Source organism: Somniosus microcephalus, unplaced genomic scaffold, assembly GCF_052327205.1.
Source record: "Somniosus microcephalus isolate GS21.2 unplaced genomic scaffold, FLI_Smic_1.0 unresolved_chr9, whole genome shotgun sequence".
Lineage (NCBI taxonomy): Eukaryota > Metazoa > Chordata > Chondrichthyes > Squaliformes > Somniosidae > Somniosus > Somniosus microcephalus.
In genome coordinates this window covers 5755118-5779951 of record NW_028225187.1, presented here as the reverse complement: position 1 = coordinate 5779951, position 24834 = coordinate 5755118, and the positions used below count along the sequence as shown (strand labels likewise).

At 45.6% G+C, this 24834-nt stretch overlaps 22 non-coding genes across 22 annotated transcripts; 9 read left to right on the top strand and 13 right to left on the bottom strand.

The window, feature by feature from the left end:
• Positions 1–234: 234 nt before the first annotated feature.
• Positions 235–316, bottom strand: trnas-aga (transfer RNA serine (anticodon AGA)). Its single transcript has one exon. It is a non-coding gene; the product is annotated as a tRNA-Ser (tRNA).
• A 1897-nt stretch (positions 317–2213) lies between these two features.
• On the bottom strand, positions 2214–2295 carry trnas-aga (transfer RNA serine (anticodon AGA)). The gene has a single exon. It is a non-coding gene; the product is annotated as a tRNA-Ser (tRNA).
• Positions 2296–2423: 128 nt separating this feature from the next.
• On the top strand, positions 2424–2497 carry trnan-guu (transfer RNA asparagine (anticodon GUU)). The gene has a single exon. It is a non-coding gene; the product is annotated as a tRNA-Asn (tRNA).
• A 1691-nt stretch (positions 2498–4188) lies between these two features.
• trnas-aga (transfer RNA serine (anticodon AGA)) lies at positions 4189–4270 on the bottom strand. The gene has a single exon. It is a non-coding gene; the product is annotated as a tRNA-Ser (tRNA).
• Positions 4271–4398: 128 nt separating this feature from the next.
• On the top strand, positions 4399–4472 carry trnan-guu (transfer RNA asparagine (anticodon GUU)). Its single transcript has one exon. It is a non-coding gene; the product is annotated as a tRNA-Asn (tRNA).
• Positions 4473–6175: 1703 nt separating this feature from the next.
• Positions 6176–6257, bottom strand: trnas-aga (transfer RNA serine (anticodon AGA)). The gene has a single exon. It is a non-coding gene; the product is annotated as a tRNA-Ser (tRNA).
• A 1905-nt stretch (positions 6258–8162) lies between these two features.
• On the bottom strand, positions 8163–8244 carry trnas-aga (transfer RNA serine (anticodon AGA)). The gene has a single exon. It is a non-coding gene; the product is annotated as a tRNA-Ser (tRNA).
• A 128-nt stretch (positions 8245–8372) lies between these two features.
• On the top strand, positions 8373–8446 carry trnan-guu (transfer RNA asparagine (anticodon GUU)). Its single transcript has one exon. It is a non-coding gene; the product is annotated as a tRNA-Asn (tRNA).
• Positions 8447–10137: 1691 nt separating this feature from the next.
• Positions 10138–10219, bottom strand: trnas-aga (transfer RNA serine (anticodon AGA)). The gene has a single exon. It is a non-coding gene; the product is annotated as a tRNA-Ser (tRNA).
• Positions 10220–10347: 128 nt separating this feature from the next.
• trnan-guu (transfer RNA asparagine (anticodon GUU)) lies at positions 10348–10421 on the top strand. The gene has a single exon. It is a non-coding gene; the product is annotated as a tRNA-Asn (tRNA).
• A 1703-nt stretch (positions 10422–12124) lies between these two features.
• On the bottom strand, positions 12125–12206 carry trnas-aga (transfer RNA serine (anticodon AGA)). Its single transcript has one exon. It is a non-coding gene; the product is annotated as a tRNA-Ser (tRNA).
• A 1905-nt stretch (positions 12207–14111) lies between these two features.
• trnas-aga (transfer RNA serine (anticodon AGA)) lies at positions 14112–14193 on the bottom strand. Its single transcript has one exon. It is a non-coding gene; the product is annotated as a tRNA-Ser (tRNA).
• A 128-nt stretch (positions 14194–14321) lies between these two features.
• On the top strand, positions 14322–14395 carry trnan-guu (transfer RNA asparagine (anticodon GUU)). The gene has a single exon. It is a non-coding gene; the product is annotated as a tRNA-Asn (tRNA).
• A 1703-nt stretch (positions 14396–16098) lies between these two features.
• trnas-aga (transfer RNA serine (anticodon AGA)) lies at positions 16099–16181 on the bottom strand. Its single transcript has one exon. It is a non-coding gene; the product is annotated as a tRNA-Ser (tRNA).
• Positions 16182–16309: 128 nt separating this feature from the next.
• Positions 16310–16383, top strand: trnan-guu (transfer RNA asparagine (anticodon GUU)). Its single transcript has one exon. It is a non-coding gene; the product is annotated as a tRNA-Asn (tRNA).
• Positions 16384–18074: 1691 nt separating this feature from the next.
• On the bottom strand, positions 18075–18156 carry trnas-aga (transfer RNA serine (anticodon AGA)). The gene has a single exon. It is a non-coding gene; the product is annotated as a tRNA-Ser (tRNA).
• Positions 18157–18284: 128 nt separating this feature from the next.
• On the top strand, positions 18285–18358 carry trnan-guu (transfer RNA asparagine (anticodon GUU)). Its single transcript has one exon. It is a non-coding gene; the product is annotated as a tRNA-Asn (tRNA).
• A 1703-nt stretch (positions 18359–20061) lies between these two features.
• On the bottom strand, positions 20062–20143 carry trnas-aga (transfer RNA serine (anticodon AGA)). Its single transcript has one exon. It is a non-coding gene; the product is annotated as a tRNA-Ser (tRNA).
• Positions 20144–22048: 1905 nt separating this feature from the next.
• trnas-aga (transfer RNA serine (anticodon AGA)) lies at positions 22049–22130 on the bottom strand. Its single transcript has one exon. It is a non-coding gene; the product is annotated as a tRNA-Ser (tRNA).
• Positions 22131–22258: 128 nt separating this feature from the next.
• Positions 22259–22332, top strand: trnan-guu (transfer RNA asparagine (anticodon GUU)). Its single transcript has one exon. It is a non-coding gene; the product is annotated as a tRNA-Asn (tRNA).
• Positions 22333–24035: 1703 nt separating this feature from the next.
• On the bottom strand, positions 24036–24117 carry trnas-aga (transfer RNA serine (anticodon AGA)). Its single transcript has one exon. It is a non-coding gene; the product is annotated as a tRNA-Ser (tRNA).
• Positions 24118–24245: 128 nt separating this feature from the next.
• On the top strand, positions 24246–24319 carry trnan-guu (transfer RNA asparagine (anticodon GUU)). The gene has a single exon. It is a non-coding gene; the product is annotated as a tRNA-Asn (tRNA).
• Positions 24320–24834: the final 515 nt, after the last annotated feature.

Sequence of the window (24834 nt, the reverse complement as noted above, 5' to 3'; positions counted from 1 at the left end):
CAAAATAAAATATTTTCGACGGTTAAAATTGCTTTGACGGTTTCAAAAGCGTTAAATAGCGCAGTATTCTCCTATTGGCTTAGGCCTCTCGTAATGTCATAATGGGGTGAAGTGCTTGTTATACTTTCTGCTTGAAACTTTGTTTGATTGTGGCTTTAAATCTCGGCAGAGGAACCGAAAAGCAGCAGTTCAAATTACTTAAAAACCGAACATTTGGGACGATGTCCTCGGTGACGTAGTCGGCAGGATTCGAACCTGCGCGGGGAAACCCCAACGGATTTCTAGTTCATCGCCTTAACCACTCGGCCACGACTACCCTGACAGTGGTTTGGCCCCACGCAGCTTCTCATTTGCTTCGAAAGCTGTGCCTCTGCTGTGAACACTCTGTCGCATAATCACATGGGTTCATGTGGAATAATTCCAATTGCAAACATTTTCGTGTGTGGCGCAATGGGCCAGCGCGTTCTGGCTGTTAATTGAAAGGTTGGTGGTTCGAGCCCACCCAAAGACGTGAGTAACTTTTAATTTTTGCAAACTCATCTATTGTTTAAAAATGGAGTCTTTGATTCCGTGAAATGAACAGTGGTGAGCATACTGCTGCTGCCTTCCTGTTTCCAATGGGAACAATCGCTTCATCGATCAGTCTTCTGCCAGGCAGCATGGATATTCTACATCCCTTATACCAGTACTCCAAGTGCAGCGTTCTTGCATTAAAATCCAGCAGGAAAATCGGCCACAGTGGATAATCCATTCTGAAAACCCTTTCTACACTTTCCTCAGATTTACACACACATGGATTAGAATGGAAAGCTTGCAACTATTAAAATTGCCAGAGAACTGCAGCTTCCTTGCATCGCTCTGCACCCTGATCACATGACAACAACCAACCAATCACATAGAGCGGCGCGAGAACACCCCCATTGAATGTGTCCAATCAGGGCCTGAGGATTGAACTGCTCTGTCACATGCAGTTCCAGTACGTTGGAGGACTCAGCTGTGAGCGGATGACTTGTTGCTGTCGCTAGCGCCGCGGCCGAGAAGCGAGCAGCCCCTGCAATCTCTTGTTTTCAGCCAAATGTTAGAGGTATGAATTTCTAATGACAAAATCTTTGACGCTAACTGATTTGGTTGCTGTATTTGAATGCGGTTTAGTGCCTCGCACGGGCCTTGTGATTTTCTTTTTGCGTACGGTTTGCAGTGTGTGATCGCTTAACATTTTGCGACTGAAATTAAATGCAATATCTGATTCAAATTGTTGCTTCATATGGCGTTCGGTCAAATTGAGCAAATTCGACACTACGAACGGGATTCAAATCGCCTTTTCTCTTGTGTGCTGCTTTTGTCCCTTTGTATGGCCGCGTGCCTCACGGAATGTGATTGGAGAATAAATCTTTGGCTGCATTGTTTTTCCTGCTGGTTGTCCATCCAGCTAAACATAGTTTTCTGTGGTGAAATGAATTCTGCAGACGCTACGAAGGAAGAACATATAAATTCTTTCATGGCTTGACTGGGCGGATTCTGAGAGGTTGTTTACCCTGGCTGTGGAGCCCGAACTAGGGGTCAAAGTTTCAGAATAAGGGGCCGGCCATTTAAGATTGTGATGAGCAGAAATTGCTTCATTGTAAGGGTTGTGTATCTTTGGAGTTTTCTAACGCAGAGGGCTGTGGTGGTTCAGTAGTTGAGTACATTCCTAACTGAGATGGATATGTACATTACGGAAATCAAGGTATATGGGGCTAGGTCGGTAATTTTCAGTTGAGGTAGAGGATCAGCCATGATCTTATTGAATGGCGGAACATGATCGAGGGCCGCATGGCCAAATCCTGCTCCTATTTCTTATGATCTAATGTACCGATTTAGGCCGGCGGTGTTGAGAACTGTGGCTCGTCTGCCTTAGTTCATGAAATAAGCATCGCAGTAGGAAGCAGCATCAACTGGAAGATGGCTGCACGGAAGACGTGCATTTTCTTCAATGGGTTGCAAAATAAAATATTTTCGACGGTTAAAATTGCTTTGACGGTTTCAAGAGCGTTAAATAACGTAGTATTCTCCTTTGGCTTAGGCCTCTCTTAATGTCATAATGGGGTGAAGTGCTTGTTATACTTTCTGCTTGAAACTTTGTTTGATTGTCGCTTTGAATCTCGGCAGAGGAACCGAAAGGCAGCAGTTCAAATTAAGTAAAAAGCGATCATTTGGGAGGACGTCCTCGGTGCCGTAGTCGGCAAGATTCGAACCTGCACGGGGAAACCCCAATGGATTTCTAGTCCATCGCCTTAACCACTCGGCCACGACTACCCTGACAGTTGTTTGGACACACGCAGCTTCTCATTTGCTTCGAAATCGGTGCCTCTGCTGTGAACACTCTGGCACATAATCACATGGGTTCATGTGGAATAATTCCAATTGCAAACATTTTCGTGTCTGTCTCTGTGGCGCAATGGGCCAGCGCGTTCGGCTGTTAACTGAAAGGTTGGTGGTTCGAGCCCACCCAGAGACGTGAGTAACTTTTAATTTTTGCAAACTCATCTATTGTTTAAAAATGGAGTCTTTGATTCCGTGAAATGAACAGTGGTGAGCATGCTGCTGCTGCCTTCCTGTTTCCAATGGGAACAATCGCTTCATCGATCAGTCTTCTGCCAGGCAGAATGGATATTCTACATCCCTTATACCAATACTCCAAGTGCAGCGTTCTTGCATTATAATCCAGCAGGAAAATCGGCCACAGTGGATAATCCATTCTGAAAACCCTTTTCTACACTTTCCTCAGGTTTACACATACATGGATTAGAATGGAAAGCTTGCAACTATTACAATTGCCAGAGAACTGCAGCTTCCTTGCATCGCCCTTCACCCTGATCACATGACAACAACCAACCAATCACATAGAGCGGCGCGAGAACACCCCCATTGAATGTGTCCAATCAGGGCCTGAGGATTGAACTGCTCTGTCACATGCAGTTCCAGTAAGTTGGAGGACTCAGCTGTGACCGGATGACTTGTTGCTGTCGCTAGCGCCGCGGCCGAGAAGCGAGCAGCCCCTGCAATCTCTTGTTTTCAGCCAAATGCTAGAGGTATGAATTTCTAATGACAAAATCTTTGACGCTAACTGATTTGGTTGCTGTATTTGAATGCGGTTTAGTGCCTCGCACGGGCCTTGTGATTTTCTTTTTGCGTGCGGTTTGCAGTGTGTGATCGCTTAACATTTTGCGACTGAAATTAAATGCAATATCTGATTCAAATTGTTGCTTCATATGGCGTTCGGTCAAATTGAGGAAATTCGACACTACGAACGGGATTCAAATCGCCTTTTCTCTTGTGTGCTGCTTTTGTCCCTTTGTATGGCCGCGTGCCTCAGGGAATGTGGTTGGAGAATAAATCTTTGGCTGCATTGTTTTTCCTGCTGGTTGTCCATCCAGCTAAACATAGTTTTCTGTGGTGAAATGAATTCAGCAGACGCTACGAAGGAAGAACATATAAATTCTTTCATGGCTTGACTGGGCGGATTCTGAGAGGTTGTTTACCCTGGCTGTGGAGCCCGAACTAGGGGTCAAAGTTTCAGAAAAAGGGGCCGGCCATTTAAGTTTGAGATGAGGAGAAATTGCTTCATTGTAAGGGTTGTGTATCTTTGGAGTTTTCTAACGCAGAGGGCTGTGGTGGTTCAGTCGTTGAGTACATTCCTAACTGAGATGGATATGTACATTACGGAAATCAAGGTATATGGGGCAAGGTCGGTAACTTTCAGTTGAGGTAGAGGATCAGCCATGATCTTATTGAATGGCGGAGCATGATCGAGGGCCGCATGGCCAAATCCTGCTCCTATTTCTTATGATCTAATGTAGCGATTTAGGCCGGCGGTGTTGAGAACTGTGGCTCGTCTGCCTTAGTTCATTAAATAAGCATCGCAGTAGGAAGCAGCATCAACTGGAAGATGGCTGCGCGGAAGACGTGCATTTTCTTCAATGGGTTGCAAAATAAAATATTTTCGACGGTTCAAATTGCAAGAGCGTTAAATAACGTAGTATTCTCCTTTGGCTTAGGCCTCTCGTAATGTCATAATGGGGTGAAGTGCTTGTTATACTTTCTGCTTGAAACTTTGTTTGATTGTAGCTTTGAATCTCGGCAGAGGAACCGAAAGTCAGCAGTTCAAATTAAGTAAAAAGCAATCATTTGGGACGACGTCCTCGGTGCCGTAGTCGGCAGGATTCGAACCTGCGCGGGGAAACCCCAATGGATTTCTAGTCCATCGCCTTAACCACTCGGCCACGACTACCCTGACAGTGGTTTGGACCCACGCAGCTTCTCATTTGCTTCGAAATCGGTGCCTCTGCTGTGAACACTCTGGCACATAATCACATGGGTTCATGTGGAATAATTCCAATTGCAAACATTTTCGTGTCTGTCTCTGTGGCGCAATGGGCCAGCGCGTTCGGCTGTTAACTGAAAGGTTGGTGGTTCGAGCCCACCCAGAGACGTGAGTAACTTTTAATTTTTGCAAACTCATCTATTGTTTAAAAATGGAGTCTTTGATTCCGTGAAATGAACAGTGGTGAGCATACTGCTGCTGCCTTCCTGTTTCCAATGGGAACAATCGCTTCATCGATCAGTCTTCTGCCAGGCAGCATGGATATTTTACATCCCTTATACCAATACTCCAATTGCAGCGTTCTTGCATTAAAATCCAGCAGGAAAATCGGCCACAGTGGATAATCCATTCTGAAAACCCTTTTCTACACTTTCCTCAGGTTTACACATACATGGATTAGAATGGAAAGCTTGCAACTATTACAATTGCCAGAGAACGGCAGCTTCCTTGCATCGCCCTGCACCCTGATCACATGACAACAACCAACCAATCACATAGAGCGGCGCGAGAACACCCCCATTGAATGTGTCCAATCAGGGCCTGAGGATTGAACTGCTCTGTCACATGCAGTTCCAGTAAGTTGGAGGACTCAGCTGTGACCGGATGACTTGTTGCTGTCGCTAGCGCCGCGGCCGAGAAGCGAGCAGCCCCTGCAATCTCTTGTTTTCAGCCAAATGCTAGAGGTATGAATTTCTAATGACAAAATCTTTGACGCTAACTGATTTGGTTGCTGTATTTGAATGCGGTTTAGTGCCTCGCACGGGCCTTGTGATTTTCTTTTTGCGTGCGGTTTGCAATGTGTGATCGCTTAACATTTTGCGACTGAAATTAAATGCAATATCTGATTCAAATTGTTGCTTCATATGGCGTTCGGTCAAATTGAGGAAATTCGACACTACGAACGGGATTCAAATCGCCTTTTCTCTTGTGTGCTGCTTTTGTCCCTTTGTATGGCCGCGTGCCTCAGGGAATGTGGTTGGAGAATAAATCTTTGGCTGCATTGTTTTTCCTGCTGGTTGTCCATCCAGCTAAACATAGTTTTCTGTGGTGAAATGAATTCAGCAGACGCTACGAAGGAAGAACATATAAATTCTTTCATGGCTTGACTGGGCGGATTCTGAGAGGTTGTTTACCCTGGCTGTGGAGCCAGAACTAGGGGTCAAAGTTTCAGAATAAGGGGCCGGCCATTTAAGATTGAGATGAGGAGAAATTGCTTCATTGTAAGGGTTGTGTATCTTTGGAGTTTTCTAACGCAGAGGGCTGTGGTGGTTCAGTCGTTGAGTACATTACTAACTGAGATGGATATGTACATTACGGAAATCAAGGTATATGGGGCAAGGTCGGTAACTTTCAGTTGAGGTAGAGGATCAGCCATGATCTTATTGAATGGCGGAGCATGATCGAGGGCCGCATGGCCAAATCCTGCTCCTATTTCTTATGATCTAATGTAGCGATTTAGGCCGGCGGTGTTGAGAACTGTGGCTCGTCTGCCTTAGTTCATTAAATAAGCATCGCAGTAGGAAGCAGCATCAACTGGAAGATGGCTGCGCAGAAGACGTGCATTTTCTTCAATTGGTTGCAAAATAAAATATTTTCGACGGTTAAAATTGCTTTGACGGTTCCAAGAGCGTTAAATAACGTAGTATTCTCCTTTGGCTTAGGCCTCTCGTAATGTCATAATGGGGTGAAGTGCTTGTTGTACTTTCTGCTTGAAACTTTCTTTGATTGTTGCTTTGAATCTCGGCAGAGGAACCGAAAGGCAGCAGTTCAAATTAAGTAAAAAGCAATCATTTGGGAGGACGTCCTCTGTGCCGTAGTCGGCAGGATTCGAACCTGCACGGGGAAACCCCAATGGATTTCTAGTCCATCGCCTTAACCACTCGGCCACGACTACCCTGACAGTGGTTTGGACCCAAGCAGCTTCTCATTTGCTTCGAAATCGGTGCCTCTGCTGTGAACACTCTGGCACATAAACACATGGGTTCATGTGGAATAATTCCAATTGCAAACATTTTCGTGTCTGTGTCTGTGGCGCAATGGGCCAGCGCGTTCGGCTGTTAACTGAAAGGTTGGTGGTTCGAGCCCACCCAGAGACGTGAGTAACTTTTAATTTTTGCAAACTCATCTATTGTTTAAAAATGGAGTCTTTGATTCCGTGAAATGAACAGTGGTGAGCATACTGCTGCTGCCTTCCTGTTTCCAATGGGAACAATCGCTGCATCGATCAGTCTTCTGCCAGGCAGCATGGATATTCTACATCCCTTATACCAATACTCCAAGTGCAGCGTTCTTGCATTAAAATCCAGCAGGAAAATCGGCCACAGTGGATAATCCATTCTGAAAACCCTTTTCTACACTTTCCTCAGGTTTACACATACATGGATTAGAATGGAAAGCTTGCAACTATTACAATTGCCAGAGAACTGCAGCTTCCTTGCATCGCTCTGCACCCTGATCACATGACAACAACCAACCAATCACATAGAGCGGCGCGAGAACACCCCCATTGAATGTGTCCAATCAGGGCCTGAGGATTGAACTGCTCTGTCACATGCAGTTCCAGTACATTGGAGGACTCAGCTGTGAGCGGATGACTTGTTGCTGTCGCTAGCGCCGCGGCCGGGAAGCGAGCAGCCCCTGCAATCTCTTGTTTTCAGCCAAATGCTAGATGTATGAATTTCTAATGACAAAATCTTTGACGCTAACTGATTTGGTTGCTGTATTTGAATGCGGTTTAGTGCCTCGCACGGGCCTTGTGATTTTCTTTTTGCGTGCGGTTTGCAGTGTGTGATCGCTTAACATTTTGCGACTGAAATTAAATGCAATATCTGATTCAAATTGTTGCTTCATATGGCGTTCGGTCAAATTGAGGAAATTCGACACTACGAACGGGATTCAAATCGCCTTTTCTCTTGTGTGCTGCTTTTGTCCCTTTGTATGGCCGCGTGCCTCAGGGAATGTGGTTGGAGAATAAATCTTTGGCTGCATTGTTTTTCCTGCTGGTTGTCCATCCAGCTAAACATAGTTTTCTGTGGTGAAATGAATTCAGCAGACGCTACGAAGGAAGAACATATAAATTCTTTCATGGCTTGACTGGGCGGATTCTGAGAGGTTGTTTACCCTGGCTGTGGAGCCCGAACTAGGGGTCAAAGTTTCAGAATAAGGGGCCGGCCATTTAAGATTGAGATGAGGAGAAATTGCTTCATTGTAAGGGTTGTGTATCTTTGGAGTTTTCTAACGCAGAGGGCTGTGGTGGTTCAGTCGTTGAGTACATTCCTAACTGAGATGGATATGTACATTACGGAAATCAAGGTATATGGGGCAAGGTCGGTAACTTTCAGTTGAGGTAGAGGATCAGCCATGATCTTAGTGAATGGCGGAGCATGATCGAGGGCCGCATGGCCAAATCCTGCTCCTATTTCTTATGATCTAATGTAGCGATTTAGGCCGGCGGTGTTGAGAACTGTGGCTCGTCTGCCTTAGTTCATTAAATAAGCATCGCAGTAGGAAGCAGCATCAACTGGAAGATGGCTGCGCGGAAGACGTGCATTTTCTTCAATGGGTTGCAAAATAAAATATTTTCGACGGTTAAAATTGCTTTGACGGTTCCAAGAGCGTTAAATAACGTAGTATTTTCCTTTGGCTTAGGCCTCTCGTAATGTCATAATGGGGTGAAGTGCTTGTTACACTTTCTGCTTGAAACTTTGTTTGATTGCAGCTTTGAATCTCGGCAGAGGAACCGAAAGGCAGCAGTTCAAATTAAGTAAAAAGCGATCATTTGGGACGACGTCCTCGGTGCCGTAGTCGGCAGGATTCGAACCTGCGCGGGGAAACCCCAATGGATTTCTAGTCCATCGCCTTAACCACTCGGCCACGACTACCCTGACAGTGGTTTGGACCCACGCAGCTTCTCATTTGCTTCGAAATCGGTGCCTCTGCTGTGAACACTCTGGCACATAATCACATGGGTTCATGTGGAATAATTCCAATTGCAAACATTTTCGTGTCTGTCTCTGTGGCGCAATGGGCCAGCGCGTTCGGCTGTTAACTGAAAGGTTGGTGGTTCGAGCCCACCCAGAGACGTGAGTAACTTTTAATTTTTGCAAACTCATCTATTGTTTAAAAATGGAGTCTTTGATTCCGTGAAATGAACAGTGGTGAGCATACTGCTGCTGCCTTCCTGTTTCCAATGGGAACAATCGCTTCATCGATCAGTCTTCTGCCAGGCAGCATGGATATTCTACATCCCTTATACCAATACACCAAGTGCAGCGTTCTTGCATTAAAATCCAGCAGGAAAATCGGCCACAGTGGATAATCCATTCTGAAAACCCTTTTCTACACTTTCCTCAGGTTTACACATACATGGATTAGAATGGAAAGCTTGCAACTATTACAATTGCCAGAGAACTGCAGCTTCCTTGCATCGCCCTGCACCCTGATCACATGACAACAACCAACCAATCACATAGAGCGGCGCGAGAACACCCCCATTGAATGTGTCCAATCAGGGCCTGAGGATTGAACTGCTCTGTCACATGCAGTTCCAGTACGTTGGAGGACTCAGCTGTGACCGGATGACTTGTTGCTGTCGCTAGCGCCGCGGCCGAGAAGCGAGCAGCCCCTGCAATCTCTTGTTTTCAGCCAAATGCTAGAGGTATGAATTTCTAATGACAAAATCTTTGACGCTAACTGATTTGGTTGCTGTATTTGAATGCGGTTTAGTGCCTCGCACGGGCCTTGTGATTTTCTTTTTGCGTGCGGTTTGCAGTGTGTGATCGCTTAACATTTTGCGACTGAAATTAAATGCAATATTTGATTCAAATTGTTGCTTCATATGGCGTTCGGTCAAATTGAGGAAATTCGACACTACGAACGGGATTCAAATCGCCTTTTCTCTTGTGTGCTGCTTTTGTCCCTTTGTATGGCCGCGTGCCTCAGGGAATGTGGTTGGAGAATAAATCTTTGGCTGCATTGTTTTTCCTGCTGGTTGTCCATCCAGCTAAACATAGTTTTCTGTGGTGAAATGAATTCAGCAGACGCTACGAAGGAAGAACATATAAATTCTTTCATGGCTTGACTGGGCGGATTCTGAGAGGTTGTTTACCCTGGCTGTGGAGCCCGAACTAGGGGTCAAAGTTTCAGAATAAGGGGCCGGCCATTTAAGATTGAGATGAGGAGAAATTGCTTCATTGTAAGGGTTGTGTATCTTTGGAGTTTTCTAACGCAGAGGGCTGTGGTGGTTCAGTCGTTGAGTACATTCCTAACTGAGATGGATATGTACATTACGGAAATCAAGGTATATGGGGCAAGGTCGGTAACTTTCAGTTGAGGTAGAGGATCAGCCATGATCTTAGTGAATGGCGGAGCATGATCGAGGGCCGCATGGCCAAATCCTGCTCCTATTTCTTATGATCTAATGTAGCGATTTAGGCCGGCGGTGTTGAGAACTGTGGCTCGTCTGCCTTAGTTCATTAAATAAGCATCGCAGTAGGAAGCAGCATCAACTGGAAGATGGCTGCGCGGAAGACGTGCATTTTCTTCAATGGGTTGCAAAATAAAATATTTTCGACGGTTCAAATTGCAAGAGCGTTAAATAACGTAGTATTCTCCTTTGGCTTAGGCCTCTCGTAATGTCATAATGGGGTGAAGTGCTTGTTATACTTTCTGCTTGAAACTTTGTTTGATTGTAGCTTTGAATCTCGGCAGAGGAACCGAAAGTCAGCAGTTCAAATTAAGTAAAAAGCAATCATTTGGGACGACGTCCTCGGTGCCGTAGTCGGCAGGATTCGAACCTGCGCGGGGAAACCCCAATGGATTTCTAGTCCATCGCCTTAACCACTCGGCCACGACTACCCTGACAGTGGTTTGGACCCACGCAGCTTCTCATTTGCTTCGAAATCGGTGCCTCTGCTGTGAACACTCTGGCACATAATCACATGGGTTCATGTGGAATAATTCCAATTGCAAATATTTTCGTGTCTGTCTCTGTGGCGCAATGGGCCAGCGCGTTCGGCTGTTAACTGAAAGGTTGGTGGTTCGAGCCCACCCAGAGACGTGAGTAACTTTTAATTTTTGCAAACTCATCTATTGTTTAAAAATGGAGTCTTTGATTCCGTGAAATGAACAGTGGTGAGCATACTGCTGCTGCCTTCCTGTTTCCAATGGGAACAATCGCTTCATCGATCAGACTTCTGCCAGGCAGCATGGATATTTTACATCCCTTATACCAATACTCCAATTGCAGCGTTCTTGCATTAAAATCCAGCAGGAAAATCGGCCACAGTGGATAATCCATTCTGAAAACCCTTTTCTACACTTTCCTCAGGTTTACACATACATGGATTAGAATGGAAAGCTTGCAACTATTACAATTGCCAGAGAACGGCAGCTTCCTTGCATCGCCCTGCACCCTGATCACATGACAACAACCAACCAATCACATAGAGCGGCGCGAGAACACCCCCATTGAATGTGTCCAATCAGGGCCTGAGGATTGAACTGCTCTGTCACATGCAGTTCCAGTAAGTTGGAGGACTCAGCTGTGACCGGATGACTTGTTGCTGTCGCTAGCGCCGCGGCCGAGAAGCGAGCAGCCCCTGCAATCTCTTGTTTTCAGCCAAATGCTAGAGGTATGAATTTCTAATGACAAAATCTTTGACGCTAACTGATTTGGTTGCTGTATTTGAATGCGGTTTAGTGCCTCGCACGGGCCTTGTGATTTTCTTTTTGCGTGCGGTTTGCAATGTGTGATCGCTTAACATTTTGCGACTGAAATTAAATGCAATATCTGATTCAAATTGTTGCTTCATATGGCGTTCGGTCAAATTGAGGAAATTCGACACTACGAACGGGATTCAAATCGCCTTTTCTCTTGTGTGCTGCTTTTGTCCCTTTGTATGGCCGCGTGCCTCAGGGAATGTGGTTGGAGAATAAATCTTTGGCTGCATTGTTTTTCCTGCTGGTTGTCCATCCAGCTAAACATAGTTTTCTGTGGTGAAATGAATTCAGCAGACGCTACGAAGGAAGAACATATAAATTCTTTCATGGCTTGACTGGGCGGATTCTGAGAGGTTGTTTACCCTGGCTGTGGAGCCAGAACTAGGGGTCAAAGTTTCAGAATAAGGGGCCGGCCATTTAAGATTGAGATGAGGAGAAATTGCTTCATTGTAAGGGTTGTGTATCTTTGGAGTTTTCTAACGCAGAGGGCTGTGGTGGTTCAGTCGTTGAGTACATTACTAACTGAGATGGATATGTACATTACGGAAATCAAGGTATATGGGGCAAGGTCGGTAACTTTCAGTTGAGGTAGAGGATCAGCCATGATCTTATTGAATGGCGGAGCATGATCGAGGGCCGCATGGCCAAATCCTGCTCCTATTTCTTATGATCTAATGTAGCGATTTAGGCCGGCGGTGTTGAGAACTGTGGCTCGTCTGCCTTAGTTCATTAAATAAGCATCGCAGTAGGAAGCAGCATCAACTGGAAGATGGCTGCGCAGAAGACGTGCATTTTCTTCAATTGGTTGCAAAATAAAATATTTTCGACGGTTAAAATTGCTTTGACGGTTCCAAGAGCGTTAAATAACGTAGTATTCTCCTTTGGCTTAGGCCTCTCGTAATGTCATAATGGGGTGAAGTGCTTGTTGTACTTTCTGCTTGAAACTTTCTTTGATTGTTGCTTTGAATCTCGGCAGAGGAACCGAAAGGCAGCAGTTCAAATTAAGTAAAAAGCAATCATTTGGGAGGACGTCCTCTGTGCCGTAGTCGGCAGGATTCGAACCTGCACGGGGAAACCCCAATGGATTTCTAGTCCATCGCCTTAACCACTCGGCCACGACTACCCTGACAGTGGTTTGGACCCAAGCAGCTTCTCATTTGCTTCGAAATCGGTGCCTCTGCTGTGAACACTCTGGCACATAAACACATGGGTTCATGTGGAATAATTCCAATTGCAAACATTTTCGTGTCTGTGTCTGTGGCGCAATGGGCCAGCGCGTTCGGCTGTTAACTGAAAGGTTGGTGGTTCGAGCCCACCCAGAGACGTGAGTAACTTTTAATTTTTGCAAACTCATCTATTGTTTAAAAATGGAGTCTTTGATTCCGTGAAATGAACAGTGGTGAGCATACTGCTGCTGCCTTCCTGTTTCCAATGGGAACAATCGCTGCATCGATCAGTCTTCTGCCAGGCAGCATGGATATTCTACATCCCTTATACCAATACTCCAAGTGCAGCGTTCTTGCATTAAAATCCAGCAGGAAAATCGGCCACAGTGGATAATCCATTCTGAAAACCCTTTTCTACACTTTCCTCAGGTTTACACATACATGGATTAGAATGGAAAGCTTGCAACTATTACAATTGCCAGAGAACTGCAGCTTCCTTGCATCGCTCTGCACCCTGATCACATGACAACAACCAACCAATCACATAGAGCGGCGCGAGAACACCCCCATTGAATGTGTCCAATCAGGGCCTGAGGATTGAACTGCTCTGTCACATGCAGTTCCAGTACATTGGAGGACTCAGCTGTGAGCGGATGACTTGTTGCTGTCGCTAGCGCCGCGGCCGGGAAGCGAGCAGCCCCTGCAATCTCTTGTTTTCAGCCAAATGCTAGATGTATGAATTTCTAATGACAAAATCTTTGACGCTAACTGATTTGGTTGCTGTATTTGAATGCGGTTTAGTGCCTCGCACGGGCCTTGTGATTTTCTTTTTGCGTGCGGTTTGCAGTGTGTGATCGCTTAACATTTTGCGACTGAAATTAAATGCAATATCTGATTCAAATTGTTGCTTCATATGGCGTTCGGTCAAATTGAGGAAATTCGACACTACGAACGGGATTCAAATCGCCTTTTCTCTTGTGTGCTGCTTTTGTCCCTTTGTATGGCCGCGTGCCTCAGGGAATGTGGTTGGAGAATAAATCTTTGGCTGCATTGTTTTTCCTGCTGGTTGTCCATCCAGCTAAACATAGTTTTCTGTGGTGAAATGAATTCAGCAGACGCTACGAAGGAAGAACATATAAATTCTTTCATGGCTTGACTGGGCGGATTCTGAGAGGTTGTTTACCCTGGCTGTGGAGCCCGAACTAGGGGTCAAAGTTTCAGAATAAGGGGCCGGCCATTTAAGATTGAGATGAGGAGAAATTGCTTCATTGTAAGGGTTGTGTATCTTTGGAGTTTTCTAACGCAGAGGGCTGTGGTGGTTCAGTCGTTGAGTACATTCCTAACTGAGATGGATATGTACATTACGGAAATCAAGGTATATGGGGCAAGGTCGGTAACTTTCAGTTGAGGTAGAGGATCAGCCATGATCTTAGTGAATGGCGGAGCATGATCGAGGGCCGCATGGCCAAATCCTGCTCCTATTTCTTATGATCTAATGTAGCGATTTAGGCCGGCGGTGTTGAGAACTGTGGCTCGTCTGCCTTAGTTCATTAAATAAGCATCGCAGTAGGAAGCAGCATCAACTGGAAGATGGCTGCGCGGAAGACGTGCATTTTCTTCAATGGGTTGCAAAATAAAATATTTTCGACGGTTAAAATTGCTTTGACGGTTCCAAGAGCGTTAAATAACGTAGTATTTTCCTTTGGCTTAGGCCTCTCGTAATGTCATAATGGGGTGAAGTGCTTGTTACACTTTCTGCTTGAAACTTTGTTTGATTGCAGCTTTGAATCTCGGCAGAGGAACCGAAAGGCAGCAGTTCAAATTAAGTAAAAAGCGATCATTTGGGACGACGTCCTCGGTGCCGTAGTCGGCAGGATTCGAACCTGCGCGGGGAAACCCCAATGGATTTCTAGTCCATCGCCTTAACCACTCGGCCACGACTACCCTGACAGTGGTTTGGACCCACGCAGCTTCTCATTTGCTTCGAAATCGGTGCCTCTGCTGTGAACACTCTGGCACATAATCACATGGGTTCATGTGGAATAATTCCAATTGCAAACATTTTCGTGTCTGTCTCTGTGGCGCAATGGGCCAGCGCGTTCGGCTGTTAACTGAAAGGTTGGTGGTTCGAGCCCACCCAGAGACGTGAGTAACTTTTAATTTTTGCAAACTCATCTATTGTTTAAAAATGGAGTCTTTGATTCCGTGAAATGAACAGTGGTGAGCATACTGCTGCTGCCTTCCTGTTTCCAATGGGAACAATCGCTTCATCAATCAGTCTTCTGCCAGGCAGCATGGATATTCTACATCCCTTATACCAATACACCAAGTGCAGCGTTCTTGCATTAAAATCCAGCAGGAAAATCGGCCACAGTGGATAATCCATTCTGAAAACCCTTTTCTACACTTTCCTCAGGTTTACACATACATGGATTAGAATGGAAAGCTTGCAACTATTACAATTGCCAGAGAACTGCAGCTTCCTTGCATCGCCCTGCACCCTGATCACATGACAACAACCAACCAATCACATAGAGCGGCGCGAGAACACCCCCATTGAATGTGTCCAATCAGGGCCTGAGGATTGAACTGCTCTGTCACATGCAGTTCCAGTACGTTGGAGGACTCAGCTGTGACCGGATGACTTGTTGCTGTCGCTAGCGCCGCGGCCGAGAAGCGAGCAGCCCCTGCAATCTCTTGTTTTCAGCCAAATGCTAGAGGTATGAATTTCTAATGACAAAATCTTTGACGCTAACTGATTTGGTTGCTGTATTTGAATGCGGTTTAGTGCCTCGCACGGGCCTTGTGATTTTCTTTTTGCGTGCGGTTTGCAGTGTGTGATCGCTTAACATTTTGCGACTGAAATTAAATGCAATATCTGATTCAAATTGTTGCTTCATATGGCGTTCGGTCAAATTGAGGAAATTCGACACTACGAACGGGATTCAAATCGCCTTTTCTCTTGTGTGCTGCTTTTGTCCCTTTGTATGGCCGCGTGCCTCAGGGAATGTGGTTGGAGAATAAATCTTTGGCTGCATTGTTTTTCCTGCTGGTTGTCCATCCAGCTAAACATAGTTTTCTGTGGTGAAATGAATTCAGCAGACGCTACGAAGGAAGAACATATAAATTCTTTCATGGCTTGACTGGGCGGATTCTGAGAGGTTGTTTACCCTGGCTGTGGAGCCCGAACTAGGGGTCAAAGTTTCAGAATAAGGGGCCGGCCATTTAAGATTGAGATGAGGAGAAATTGCTTCATTGTAAGGGTTGTGTATCTTTGGAGTTTTCTAACGCAGAGGGCTGTGGTGGTTCAGTCGTTGAGTACATTCCTAACTGAGATGGATATGTACATTACGGAAATCAAGGTATATGGGGCAAGGTCGGTAACTTTCAGTTGAGGTAGAGGATCAGCCATGATCTTAGTGAATGGCGGAGCATGATCGAGGGCCGCATGGCCAAATCCTGCTCCTATTTCTTATGATCTAATGTAGCGATTTAGGCCGGCGGTGTTGAGAACTGTGGCTCGTCTGCCTTAGTTCATTAAATAAGCATCGCAGTAGGAAGCAGCATCAACTGGAAGATGGCTGCGCGGAAGACGTGCATTTTCTTCAATGGGTTGCAAAATAAAATATTTTCGATGGTTAAAATTGCTTTGACGGTTCCAAGAGCGTTAAATAACGTAGTATTCTTCTTTGGCTTAGGCCTCTCGTAATGTCATAATGGGGTGAAGTGCTTGTTGTACTTTCTGCTTGAAACTTTGTTTGATTGTAGCTTTGAATCTCGGCAGAGGAACCGAAAGGCAGCAGTTCAAATTAAGTAAAAAGCGATCATTTGGGACGACGTCCTCGGTGCCGTAGTCGGCAGGATTCGAACCTGCGCGGGGAAATCCCCAATGGATTTCTAGTCCATCGCCTTAACCACTCGGCCACGACTACCCGGACAGTGGTTTGGACCCACGCAGCTTCTCATTTGCTTCGAAATCGGTGCCTCTGCTGTGAACACTCTGGCACATAATCACATGGGTTCATGTGGACTAATTCCAATTGCAAACATTTTCGAGTCTGTCTCTGTGGCGCAATGGGCCAGCGCGTTCGGCTGTTAACTGAAAGGTTGGTGGTTCGAGCCCACTCAGAGACGTGAGTAACTTTTAATTTTTGCAAACTCATCTATTGTTTAAAAATGGAGTCTTTGATTCCGTGAAATGAACAGTGGTGAGCATACTGCTGCTGCCTTCCTGTTTCCAATGGGAACAATCGCTTCATCGATCAGTGTTCTGCCAGGCAGCATGGATATTCTACATCCCTTATACCAATACTCCAATTGCAGCGTTCTTGCATTAAAATCCAGCAGGAAAATCGGCCACAGTGGATAATACATTCTGAAAACCCTTTTCTACACTTTCCTCAGGTTTACACATACATGGATTAGAATGGAAAGCTTGCAACTATTACAATTGCCAGAGAACTGCAGCTTCCTTGCATCGTCCTGCACCCTGATCACATGACAACAACCAACCAATCACATAGAGCGGCGCGAGAACACCCCCATTGAATGTGTCCAATCAGGGCCTGAGGATTGAACTGCTCTGTCACATGCAGTTCCAGTAAATTGGAGGACTCAGCTGTGACCGGATGACTTGTTGCTGTCGCTAGCGCCGCGGCCGAGAAGCGAGCAGCCCCTGCAATCTCTTGTTTTCAGCCAAATGCTAGAGGTATGAATTTCTAATGACTAAATCTTTGACGCTAACTGATTTGGTTGCTGTATTTGAATGCGGTTTAATGCCTCGCACGGGCCTTGTGATTTTCTTTTTGCGTGCGGTTTGCAGTGTGTGATCGCTTAACATTTTGCGACTGAAATTAAATGCAATATCTGATTCAAATTGTTGCTTCATATGGCGTTCGGTCAAATTGAGGAAATTCGACACTACGAACGGGATTCAAATCGCCTTTTCTCTTGTGTGCTGCTTTTGTCCCTTTGTATGGCCGCGTGCCTCAGGGAATGTGGTTGGAGAATAAATCTTTGGCTGCATTGTTTTTCCTGCTGGTTGTCCATCCAGCTAAACATAGTTTTCTGTGGTGAAATGAATTCAGCAGACGCTACGAAGGAAGAACATATAAATTCTTTCATGGCTTGACTGGGCGGATTCTGAGAGGTTGTTTACCCTGGCTGTGGAGCCCGAACTAGGGGTCAAAGTTTCAGAATAAGGGGCCGGCCATTTAAGATTGAGATGAGGAGAAATTGCTTCATTGTAAGGGTTGTGTATCTTTGGAGTTTTCTAACGCAGAGGGCTGTGGTGGTTCAGTCGTTGAGTACATTCCTAACTGAGATGGATATGAACATTAAGGAAATCAAGGTATATGGGGCAAGGTCGGTAACTTTCAGTTGAGGTAGAGGATCAGCCATGATCTTATTGAATGGCGGAGCATGATCGAGGGCCGCATGGCCAAATCCTGCTCCTATTTCTTATGATCTAATGCAACGATTTAGGCCGGCGGTGTTGAGAACTGTGGCTCGTCTGCCTTAGTTCATTAAATAAGCATCGCAGTAGGAAGCAGCATCAACTGGAAGATGGCTGCGCGGAAGACGTGCATTTTCTTCAATGGGTTGCAAAATAAAATATTTTCGACGGTTCAAATTGCAAGAGCGTTAAATAACGTAGTATTCTCCTTTGGCTTAGGCCTCTCGTAATGTCATAATGGGGTGAAGTGCTTGTTATACTTTCTGCTTGAAACTTTGTTTGATTGTAGCTTTGAATCTCGGCAGAGGAACCGAAAGTCAGCAGTTCAAATTAAGTAAAAAGCAATCATTTGGGACGACGTCCTCGGTGCCGTAGTCGGCAGGATTCGAACCTGCGCGGGGAAACCCCAATGGATTTCTAGTCCATCGCCTTAACCACTCGGCCACGACTACCCTGACAGTGGTTTGGACCCACGCAGCTTCTCATTTGCTTCGAAATCGGTGCCTCTGCTGTGAACACTCTGGCACATAATCACATGGGTTCATGTGGAATAATTCCAATTGCAAACATTTTCGTGTCTGTCTCTGTGGCGCAATGGGCCAGCGCGTTCGGCTGTTAACTGAAAGTTTGGTGGTTCGAGCCCACCCAGAGACGTGAGTAACTTTTAATTTTTGCAAACTCATCTATTGTTTAAAAATGGAGTCTTTGATTCCGTGAAATGAACAGTGGTGAGCATACTGCTGCTGCCTTCCTGTTTCCAATGGGAACAATCGCTTCATCGATCAGTCTTCTGCCAGGCAGCATGGATATTTTACATCCCTTATACCAATACTCCAATTGCAGCGTTCTTGCATTAAAATCCAGCAGGAAAATCGGCCACAGTGGATAATCCATTCTGAAAACCCTTTTCTACACTTTCCTCAGGTTTACACATACATGGATTAGAATGGAAAGCTTGCAACTATTACAATTGCCAGAGAACGGCAGCTTCCTTGCATCGCCCTGCACCCTGATCACATGACAACAACCAACCAATCACATAGAGCGGCGCGAGAACATCCCCATTGAATGTGTCCAATCAGGGCCTGAGGATTGAACTGCTCTGTCACATGCAGTTCCAGTAAGTTGGAGGACTCAGCTGTGACCGGATGACTTGTTGCTGTCGCTAGCGCCGCGGCCGAGAAGCGAGCAGCCCCTGCAATCTCTTGTTTTCAGCCAAATGCTAGAGGTATGAATTTCTAATGACAAAATCTTTGACGCTAACTGATTTGGTTGCTGTATTTGAATGCGGTTTAGTGCCTCGCACGGGCCTTGTGATTTTCTTTTTGCGTGCGGTTTGCAGTGTGTAATCGCTTAACATTTTGCGACTGAAATTAAATGCAATATCTCATTCAAATTGTTGCTTCATATGGCGTTCGGTCAAATTGAGGAAATTCGACACTACGAACGGGATTCAAATCGCCTTTTCTCTTGTGTGCTGCTTTTGTCCCTTTGTATGGCCGCGTGCCTCAGGGAATGTGGTTGGAGAATAAATCTTTGGCTGCATTGTTTTTCCTGCTGGTTGTCCATCCAGCTAAACATAGTTTTCTGTGTTGAAATGAATTCAGCAGACGCTACGAAGGAAGAACATATAAATTCTTTCATGGCTTGACTGGGCGGATTCTGAGAGGTTGTTTACCCTGGCTGTGGAGCCCGAACTAGGGGTCAAAGTTTCAGAATAAGGGGCCGGCCATTTAAGATTGAGATGAGGAGAAATTGCTTCATTGTAAGGGTTGTGTATCTTTGGAGTTTTCTAACGCAGAGGGCTGTGGTGGTTCAGTCGTTGAGTACATTCCTAACTGAGATGGATATGTACATTACGGAAATCAAGGTATATGGGGCAAGGTCGGTAACTTTCAGTTGAGGTAGAGGATCAGCCATGATCTTATTGAATGGCGGAGCATGATCGAGGGCCGCATGGCCAAATCCTGCTCCTATTTCTTATGATCTAATGTAGCGATTTAGGCCGGCGGTGTTGAGAACTGTGGCTCGTCTGCCTTAGTTCATTAAATAAGCATCGCAGTAGGAAGCAGCATCAACTGGAAGATGGCTGCGCAGAAGACGTGCATTTTCTTCAATTGGTTGCAAAATAAAATATTTTCGACGGTTAAAATTGCTTTGACGGTTCCAAGGGCGTTAAATAACGTAGTATTCTCCTTTGGCTTAGGCCTCTCGTAATGTCATAATGGGGTGAAGTGCTTGTTGTACTTTCTGCTTGAAACTTTCTTTGATTGTTGCTTTGAATCTCGGCAGAGGAACCGAAAGGCAGCTGTTCAAATTAAGTAAAAAGCAATCATTTGGGAGGACGTCCTCTGTGCCGTAGTCGGCAGGATTCGAACCAGCACGGGGAAACCCCAATGGATTTCTAGTCCATCGCCTTAACCACTCGGCCACGACTACCCTGACAGTGGTTTGGACCCACGCAGCTTCTCATTTGCTTCGAAATCGGTGCCTCTGCTGTGAACACTCTGGCACATAAACACATGGGTTCATGTGGAATAATTCCAATTGCAAACATTTTCGTGTCTGTGTCTGTGGCGCAATGGGCCAGCGCGTTCGGCTGTTAACTGAAAGGTTGGTGGTTCGAGCCCACCCAGAGACGTGAGTAACTTTTAATTTTTGCAAACTCATCTATTGTTTAAAAATGGAGTCTTTGATTCCGTGAAATGAACAGTGGTGAGCATACTGCTGCTGCCTTCCTGTTTCCAATGGGAACAATCGCTGCATCGATCAGTCTTCTGCCAGGCAGCATGGATATTCTACATCCCTTATACCAATACTCCAAGTGCAGCGTTCTTGCATTAAAATCCAGCAGGAAAATCGGCCACAGTGGATAATCCATTCTGAAAACCCTTTTCTACACTTTCCTCAGGTTTACACATACATGGATTAGAATGGAAAGCTTGCAACTATTACAATTGCCAGAGAACTGCAGCTTCCTTGCATCGCTCTGCACCCTGATCACATGACAACAACCAACCAATCACATAGAGCGGCGCGAGAACACCCCCATTGAATGTGTCCAATCAGGGCCTGAGGATTGAACTGCTCTGTCACATGCAGTTCCAGTACATTGGAGGACTCAGCTGTGAGCGGATGACTTGTTGCTGTCGCTAGCGCCGCGGCCGGGAAGCGAGCAGCCTCTGCAATCTCTTGTTTTCAGCCAAATGCTAGATGTATGAATTTCTAATGACAAAATCTTTGACGCTAACTGATTTGGTTGCTGTATTTGAATGCGGTTTAGTGCCTCGCACGGGCCTTGTGATTTTCTTTTTGCGTGCGGTTTGCAGTGTGTGATCGCTTAACATTTTGCGACTGAAATTAAATGCAATATCTGATTCAAATTGTTGCTTCATATGGCGTTCGGTCAAATTGAGGAAATTCGACACTACGAACGGGATTCAAATCGCCTTTTCTCTTGTGTGCTGCTTTTGTCCCTTTGTATGGCCGCGTGCCTCAGGGAATGTGGTTGGAGAATAAATCTTTGGCTGCATTGTTTTTCCTGCTGGTTGTCCATCCAGCTAAACATAGTTTTCTGTGGTGAAATGAATTCAGCAGACGCTACGAAGGAAGAACATATAAATTCTTTCATGGCTTGACTGGGCGGATTCTGAGAGGTTGTTTACCCTGGCTGTGGAGCCCGAACTAGGGGTCAAAGTTTCAGAATAAGGGGCCGGCCATTTAAGATTGAGATGAGGAGAAATTGCTTCATTGTAAGGGTTGTGTATCTTTGGAGTTTTCTAACGCAGAGGGCTGTGGTGGTTCAGTCGTTGAGTACATTCCTAACTGAGATGGATATGTACATTACGGAAATCAAGGTATATGGGGCAAGGTCGGTAACTTTCAGTTGAGGTAGAGGATCAGCCATGATCTTAGTGAATGGCGGAGCATGATCGAGGGCCGCATGGCCAAATCCTGCTCCTATTTCTTATGATCTTATGTAGCGATTTAGGCCGGCGGTGTTGAGAACTGTGGCTCGTCTGCCTTAGTTCATTAAATAAGCATCGCAGTAGGAAGCAGCATCAACTGGAAGATGGCTGCGCGGAAGACGTGCATTTTCTTCAATGGGTTGCAAAATAAAATATTTTCGGCGGTTAAAATTGCTTTGACGGTTCCAAGAGCGTTAAATAACGTAGTATTCTCCTTTGGCTTAGGCCTCTCGTAATATCATAATGGGGTGAAGTGCTTGTTACACTTTCTGCTTGAAACTTTGTTTGATTGCAGCTTTGAATCTCGGCAGAGGAACCGAAAGGCAGCAGTTCAAATTAAGTAAAAAGCAATCATTTGGGACGACGTCCTCGGTGCCGTAGTCGGCAGGATTCGAACCTGCGCGGAGAAACCCCAATGGATTTCTAGTCCATCGCCTTAACCACTCGGCCACGACTACCCTGACAGTGGTTTGGACCCACGCAGCTTCTCATTTGCTTCGAAATCGGTGCCTCTGCTGTGAACACTCTGGCACATAATCACATGGGTTCATGTGGAATAATTCCAATTGCAAACATTTTCGTGTCTGTCTCTGTGGTGCAATGGGCCAGCGCGTTCGGCTGTTAACTGAAAGGTTGGTGGTTCGAGCCCACCCAGAGACGTGAGTAACTTTTAATTTTTGCAAACTCATCTATTGTTTAAAAATGGAGTCTTTGATTCCGTGAAATGAACAGTGGTGAGCATACTGCTGCTGCCTTCCTGTTTCCAATGGGAACAATCGCTTCATCGATCAGTCTTCTGCCAGGCAGCATGGATATTCTACATCCCTTATACCAATACTCCAAGTGCAGCGTTCTTGCATTAAAATCCAGCAGGAAAATCGGCCACAGTGGATAATCCATTCTGAAAACCCTTTTCTACACTTTCCTCAGGTTTACACATACATGGATTAGAATGGAAAGCTTGCAACTATTACAATTGCCAGAGAACTGCAGCTTCCTTGCATCGCTCTGCACCCTGATCACATGACAACAACCAACCAATCACATAGAGCGGCGCGAGAACACCCCCATTGAATGTGTCCAATCAGGGCCTGAGGATTGAACTGCTCTGTCACATGCAGTTCCAGTACATTGGAGGACTCAGCTGTGAGCGGATGACTTGTTGCTGTCGCTAGCGCCGCGGCCGGGAAGCGAGCAGCCTCTGCAATCTCTTGTTTTCAGCCAAATGCTAGATGTATGAATTTCTAATGACAAAATCTTTGACGCTAACTGATTTGGTTGCTGTATTTGAATGCGGTTTAGTGCCTCGCACGGGCCTTGTGATTTTCTTTTTGCGTGCGGTTTGCAGTGTGTGATCGCTTAACATTTTGCGACTGAAATTAAATGCAATATCTGATTCAAATTGTTGCTTCATATGGCGTTCGGTCAAATTGAGGAAATTCGACACTACGAACGGGATTCAAATCGCCTTTTCTCTTGTGTGCTGCTTTTGTCCCTTTGTATGGCCGCGTGCCTCAGGGAATGTGGTTGGAGAATAAATCTTTGGCTGCATTGTTTTTCCTGCTGGTTGTCCATCCAGCTAAACATAGTTTTCTGTGGTGAAATGAATTCAGCAGACGCTACGAAGGAAGAACATATAAATTCTTTCATGGCTTGACTGGGCGGATTCTGAGAGGTTGTTTACCCTGGCTGTGGAGCCCGAACTAGGGGTCAAAGTTTCAGAATAAGGGGCCGGCCATTTAAGATTGAGATGAGGAGAAATTGCTTCATTGTAAGGGTTGTGTATCTTTGGAGTTTTCTAACGCAGAGGGCTGTGGTGGTTCAGTCGTTGAGTACATTCCTAACTGAGATGGATATGTACATTACGGAAATCAAGGTATATGGGGCAAGGTCGGTAACTTTCAGTTGAGGTAGAGGATCAGCCATGATCTTAGTGAATGGCGGAGCATGATCGAGGGCCGCATGGCCAAATCCTGCTCCTATTTCTTATGATCTTATGTAGCGATTTAGGCCGGCGGTGTTGAGAACTGTGGCTCGTCTGCCTTAGTTCATTAAATAAGCATCGCAGTAGGAAGCAGCATCAACTGGAAGATGGCTGCGCGGAAGACGTGCATTTTCTTCAATGGGTTGCAAAATAAAATATTTTCGGCGGTTAAAATTGCTTTGACGGTTCCAAGAGCGTTAAATAACGTAGTATTCTCCTTTGGCTTAGGCCTCTCGTAATATCATAATGGGGTGAAGTGCTTGTTACACTTTCTGCTTGAAACTTTGTTTGATTGCAGCTTTGAATCTCGGCAGAGGAACCGAAAGGCAGCAGTTCAAATTAAGTAAAAAGCGATCATTTGGGACGACGTCCTCGGTGCCGTAGTCGGCAGGATTCGAACCTGCGCGGGGAAACCCCAATGGATTTCTAGTCCATCGCCTTAACCACTCGGCCACGACTACCCTGACAGTGGTTTGGACCCACGCAGCTTCTCATTTGCTTCGAAATCGGTGCCTCTGCTGTGAACACTCTGGCACATAATCACATGGGTTCATGTGGAATAATTCCAATTGCAAACATTTTCGTGTCTGTCTCTGTGGCGCAATGGGCCAGCGCGTTCGGCTGTTAACTGAAAGGTTGGTGGTTCGAGCCCACCCAGAGACGTGAGTAACTTTTAATTTTTGCAAACTCATCTATTGTTTAAAAATGGAGTCTTTGATTCCGTGAAATGAACAGTGGTGAGCATACTGCTGCTGCCTTCCTGTTTCCAATGGGAACAATCGCTTCATCGATCAGTCTTCTGCCAGGCAGCATGGATATTCTACATCCCTTATACCAATACTCCAAGTGCAGCGTTCTTGCATTAAAATCCAGCAGGAAAATCGGCCACAGTGGATAATCCATTCTGAAAACCCTTTTCTACACTTTCCTCAGGTTTACACATACATGGATTAGAATGGAAAGCTTGCAACTATTACAATTGCCAGAGAACTGCAGCTTCCTTGCATCGCCCTGCACCCTGATCACATGACAACAACCAACCAATCACATAGAGCGGCGCGAGAACACCCCCATTGAATGTGTCCAATCAGGGCCTGAGGATTGAACTGCTCTGTCACATGCAGTTCCAGTACGTTGGAGGACTCAGCTGTGACCGGATGACTTGTTGCTGTCGCTAG